Source organism: Rutidosis leptorrhynchoides, chromosome 4, assembly GCF_046630445.1.
Source record: "Rutidosis leptorrhynchoides isolate AG116_Rl617_1_P2 chromosome 4, CSIRO_AGI_Rlap_v1, whole genome shotgun sequence".
Lineage (NCBI taxonomy): Eukaryota > Viridiplantae > Streptophyta > Magnoliopsida > Asterales > Asteraceae > Rutidosis > Rutidosis leptorrhynchoides.
The window spans coordinates 147,062,379-147,068,595 of record NC_092336.1 but is presented as its reverse complement, the minus strand read 5'-3'; positions in this window follow the sequence as shown (position 1 = coordinate 147,068,595).

The following is a 6,217-nucleotide window of genomic DNA, read 5'->3' as shown; positions in this document are numbered from 1 at the left end:
CCAGTTTGTTAGGATGCATTAGTGAGTCTGAACTTCGACCGTGTTTTCTTTAAAAATGATTGCTTAACATTTTTGTTGGAAACTATATATTATTAACATGTAAATATTATGTGATATATTAATCTCTTAACATGTTTGATATTGTGTGATAGATGTCTACCTCTAGCACAAATCCCATTGACTCACCTAATAATAACGGAGAGTCGAATATATATTGGCAAGATTCACAAGTTCCAGAAGAACCGGAAGAAGAGGAAACGGAACCGAAAGAAGAGGAACCGGAAGAAGAGGAACCAGAAGAAGAGGAACCGGAAGAAGAAGAGGTTTCGGAGGGGGGAATAGTAGGAACCACAGAAAACCGGTGAAATAAAAGAAAATCCTCAACCAATGGACCAAAGTTAATAATGGTCAATGATGTTTCTGCTAAGGAAGCAAAATATTGGGAAAATTACCAATTTTCCGATGAATCGGATCCTGATGAGGATTCTGATGATGTTATAAAAATTACCCCGACCCAATTTAATGAGGCAAAAGAAAATAATAAGGGAAAAAGCATCAAAATAGAGAAATCTTATTCCGACCCCGATGAACTTTATATGTACCGTCAACACCCGTATTTTCAATATCGTGATAATAACCCGGGAACCTCTAAACCACCAGGTTTTTCTAAACCAATGTGGAAAATGACAGCTCGTATTAGAGGAACATCATATATCCCTAGAAAATTAGGAAAAAGAACCAAGTCCGAAGAAGAAGAAACCAGTGATTCAGATTAGAGGGGTGTGAGCATGTTGTGTAATAAATGTATTGTAGTGTGCTTGTACTTTTATGTTCTATGTAAAAATTGCTTGTATTGTTTGTTATTACGAATCTAATCCTTGTCCATTTTACAGTATAAAAACAAAATGGACGTTAAGGGTAGACAACCGAATATTTTAGAAGACCTACCAGAGGATATGATTGAGGAAATCTTGTCTAGAGTCAATCAGAATTCATCAGCACATTTAGTTATGGCGAAATTAACTTGTCAAACATTTGAAAGACTTTCCAGAAATGCCTTAGTTTATAAAAGGCTTTCCTTTGATAGGTGGGGTATATCACATTGGGGAGACTTTAAGTTACGCCGTGTTTTCTTTAAAGCGTTAAATGCGGAGAACCTAAATGCAATTTTGCGCTACGGGTTAAGAATCTATTTTGACTCAACATATCCCAACATAGGATTTTGTGAATTAGAAAGAGCTTCTAACATGCAACATAAAGAAGCATGTTATTCTTACGGGTTAGTGATGTTCGCTTCTTACCAAAGTGAGAGAAAAAGAACATCGGATTGCAGCTTTTAAATAAAACGTTCCCACAAGTGACGGATTCAGTAGTTGAGGTGAGAAACAAGATTTTTAGATTATTACGGGGCTATTGGACATTACGAAACCCTCGTCCTTTTGACGACAATACAACATGCTGCCTAGCCAATGGTCATAAAAATATTTTCCACAAGACCAAGGATGGGAAGTCGTCTTAGTAAAACTAGAATGCATGACTTGTTTCTGGACTTATAAATTACGTGTCTTTATTTCCTTTGCTGAACAACTTGCGTATTAACTAGATTTATCTTCAAAACTGTCCTGTATCATAGTGTACTATATTTCATGTTATATGTAATATAGCGAAGTTGTAAGTTTGAAGAATATTTGTATGTGATATATTATTATAATCAGTTTTTCATATGGAATTGTAGTATTTGAATTGTATATTAACTACTAAGTATGAACTTAACGGGTAGGTAGTACCCAAATTTAAACTTATAAAACGCTAATATGAAGAAAAAGCTTTTATAAATGAGTTCATATTATGCTACGAGATACTATTGACTACTCTTAATATTCTGTATGATTAACTTGTTTTATTTGACTATTTTGAAGGAAATGGCACCGACTACTCAACACACCTTGAATATGAGCGAAGAGGAATTTCGTGCCTTTCTTGCTTCAAACATAGCCGTAGTACAGGCCGCGCTACATACCAAAAATAACTCTGAATCTAGCAATATAGCTAATGGCGCAAGAAATCGTGTAGGATGCTCCTATAAGGAATTCACTGCCTGCAAACCTTCAGAATTTGATGGGACCGAAGGACCAATCGGATTGAAATGGTGGATCGAGAAAGTTGAATCGGTGTTTGCCATAAGTAAGTGTGCTGAAGGAGACAAAGTGAAGTACGCTACGCATACCTTCACAGGTATTGCGTTAACATGGTGGAATACCTATCTAGAGCAAGTGGGACAAGATGCTGCTTACGCGCTACCGTGGTCAGCATTCAAGCACTTAATGAACGAGAAGTACCGTCCCAGAACCGAGGTCAATAAGCTCAAGTCAGAACTTAGAGGGTTACGAACACAGGGATTCGATATTAGTTCGTACGAAATACGATTCACAGAATTGTGCCTATTGTGTCCGAGAGCGTTCAAAGATGAGGAAGAGAAGATCGACGCGTTTGTGAAAGGGTTACCGGAGAGAATCCAAGAAGATATAAGTTCACACGAGCCTGCCTCCATACAAAAGGCATGTAGAATGGCTCACAAACTAGTGAACCAGATTGAGGGAAGAATTAAAGAACAGGTGGCCGAAGAGGCCAACGTGAAGCTAGTCAAAAGAAAGTGGGAGGAAAATGGTGATAAGAGTCACCAAAACAACAACAACTATCCCAACAATCGTAACATCAATCGCAACTACAACAAACGGCACAACAACAACTACAACAATCATCCAACCAGCAATAAAAACCGCAACAACAACAACAATCAGGAGCAGCTATGCCAAAGGTGTGAAAAGTATCACTCGGGGTTCTGCACCAAATTTTGCAACGAGTGTAAAAGAAATGGTCATAGCGCGGAAAAGTGTGAGGTCTACGGACCAGAGGTTAACAGAACGAAAGGAACAAATGGTGTCAGAACGAGTAATGGCGGAGCAAGTAGTGTCAGAGCAAGTTATGCCAATGTAGTTTGTTATAAATGTGGAAAACCGGGCCACATTATTAGAAATTGCCCGAACCAGGAGAACACGAATGGACAAGGCCGCGGAAGAGTTTTCAATATTAATGCGGCAGAGGCACAGGAAGACCCGGAGCTTGTTACGGGTACGTTTCTTATTGACAATAAATCTGCTTACGTTTTATTTGATTCGGGTGCGGATAGAAGCTATATGAGTAGAGATTTTTGTGCTAAATTAAGTTATCCATTGACGGCGTTGGATAGTAAATTTTTACTCGAATTAGCAAACGGTAAATTAATTTCAGCAGATTATATATGCTGGAATCGAGAAATTAAACTAGGTAGCGAAATATTTAAGATTGATTTGATACCAGTAGAGTTAGGGAGTTTTGATGTAATAGTTGGCATGGACTGGCTGAAGGAGATGAAAGCAGAGATCGTATGTTACAAAAATGCAATTCGCATTGTACGAGAAGAAGGAGAACCCTTAATGGTGTACGGAGAAAAGGGCAACACGAAGCTACATCTTATTAGTAATTTGAAGGCACAAAAACTAATAAGAAAAGGTTGCTATGCTGTTCTAGCACCCATCGAGAAAGTACAAACTGAAGAAAAGAGCATCAATGATGTTCCCGTCGCAAAAGAATTTCCCGATATATTTCCGAAAGAATTACCGGGACTACCTCCACATCGATCTGTTGAATTTCAAATAGATCTTGTACCAGGAGCTGCACCAATAGCTCATGCTCCTTACAGACTCGCACCCAGCGAGATAAAAGAACTGCAAAGCCAACTGCAAGAACTATTAGAACGTGGTTTCATTCGACCAAGCACATCACCATGGGGAGCTCCTGTTTTGTTTGTCAAGAAGAAGGATGGTACATTTAGGTTGTGTATTGACTACAGAGAGTTGAATAAACTTACCATCAAAAACCGTTATCCACTGCCGAGAATTGACGACTTATTTGATCAACTACAAGGCTCGTCGGTTTATTCAAAAATCGATTTACGTTCTGGATATCATCAAATGCGAGTAAAGGAGGATGATATTCCAAAAACTGCTTTTAGGACGCGTTATGGTCATTACGAGTTTATGGTTATGCCGTTTGGATTGACTAACGCACCAGCTGTGTTCATGGACCTTATGAACAGAGTGTGTGGGCCATATCTTGACAAGTTTGTCATTGTTTTCATCGATGACATACTTATTTACTCAAAGAATGATCAAGAGCACGAAGAACATTTGAGAAAAGTGCTAGAAGTATTGAGGAAAGAAAAACTGTACGCTAAGTTTTCAAAGTGTGCATTTTGGTTGGAAGAAGTTCAATTCCTCGGTCACATAGTGAACAAAGAAGGTATCCAGGTGGACCCAGTAAAGATTGAAACCGTTAAAAATTGGGAAACCCCAAAAACTCCGAAGCATATACGTCAATTTTTAGGATTGGCTGGTTACTACAGAAGATTCATCCAAGATTTCTCCAAAATAGCAAAACCCTTGACTGCATTAACGCATAAAAGGAAGAAATTTGAATGGAAGGATGAACAAGAGAAGGCGTTTCGGTTATTGAAGAAAAAGCTAACTACGGCATCTATATTGTCATTGCCTGAAGGGAATGATGATTTTGTGATTTATTGTGACGCATCAAAGCAAGGTCTCAGTTGTGTATTAATTCAATGAACGAAGGTGATTGCTTATGCGTCTAGACAATTGAAGATTCACGAGCAAAATTATACGACTCACGATTTGGAATTGGGTGCTGTTGTTTTTGCATTAAAGACTTGGAGGCATTATTTATATGGGGTCAAAAGTATTATATATACCGACCACAAAAGTCTCCAACATATATTTAATCAGAAGCAACTGAATATGAGATAACGCAGGTGGATTGAACTGTTGAATGATTATGATTTTGAGATTCGATACCACCTGGGGAAGGCGAATGTGGTAGCAGACGCTTTGAGTAGAAAGGACAGAGAACCTATACGGGTAAAAGCTTTGAATATAATTATTCGTACTAACCTTACTACTCAAATAAAGGAGGCGCAACAGGGGGTTGTAAAAGAAGGAAAGTTGAAGAATGAGATACCCAAACGATCAGAGAAACATCTTAATAATCGGAAAGACGGAACCTGATATAGGGCTGATAGAATTTGGGTACCAAGGTTTGGAGATGTGAGAGAAATGGTACTTAAGGAAGCACATAAAACCAGATATTCAATACATCCCGGAGTGGGGAAGATGTATAAAGATCTCAAGAAATACTTTTGGTGGCCGGGTATGAAAGCCGATATTGCTAAATATGTAGGAGAATATTTGACGTGTTCTAAGGTCAAAGCTGAACATCAGAAACCATTAGGTCTACTACAACAACCTGAAATCCCGGAATGGAAATGGGAAAACATTACCATGGATTTCATTACTAAATTGCCAAGGACTGCAAGTGGTTATGATACTATTTGGGTAATAGTTGATCGTCTCACCAAGTCAGCACACTTCCTGCCAATGAGAGAAGATGACAAAATGGAGAAGTTGGCGCGATTGTATTTGAAGGAGGTTGTCTCCAGACATGGAATACCCGTCTCTATTATCTCTGATAGGGATGGTAGATTTGTTTCAAGGTTCTGGCAGACGTTGCAACAAGCATTGGGGACTCGTCTAGACATGAGTACTGCCTATCATCCACAAACTGATGGGCAGAGCGAAAGGACGATACAAACGCTTGAAGACATGCTACGAGCATGTGTTATTGATTTCGGAAACAGTTGGGATCGAAACCTACCGTTAGCAGAATTTTCCTACAACAACAGTTATCATTCTAGTATTGAGATGGCGCCGTTTGAGGCACTTTATGGTAGAAAGTGCAGGTCTCCGATATTTTGGAATGAAGTGGGGGATAGACAGATTACGGGTCCGGAGATAATACAAGAAACTACCGAGAAAATCATTCAAATTCAACAACGATTGAAAACCATCCAGCGTCGACAAAAGAGCTACGCGGACAGTAAAAGAAAAGATATAGAGTTTGAAATTGGAGAAATGGTCATGCTTAAGGTTTCACCTTGGAAAGGCGTTGTTCGATTTGGTAAACGGGAGAAACTAAATCCAAGGTACATTGGACCATTCAAGATTATAGATCGTGTCGGACCAGTAGCTTACCAACTGGAGCTACCTCAACAACTCGCGGCTGTACATAACACTTTCCACGTCTCGAATTTGAAGAAATGTTTTGC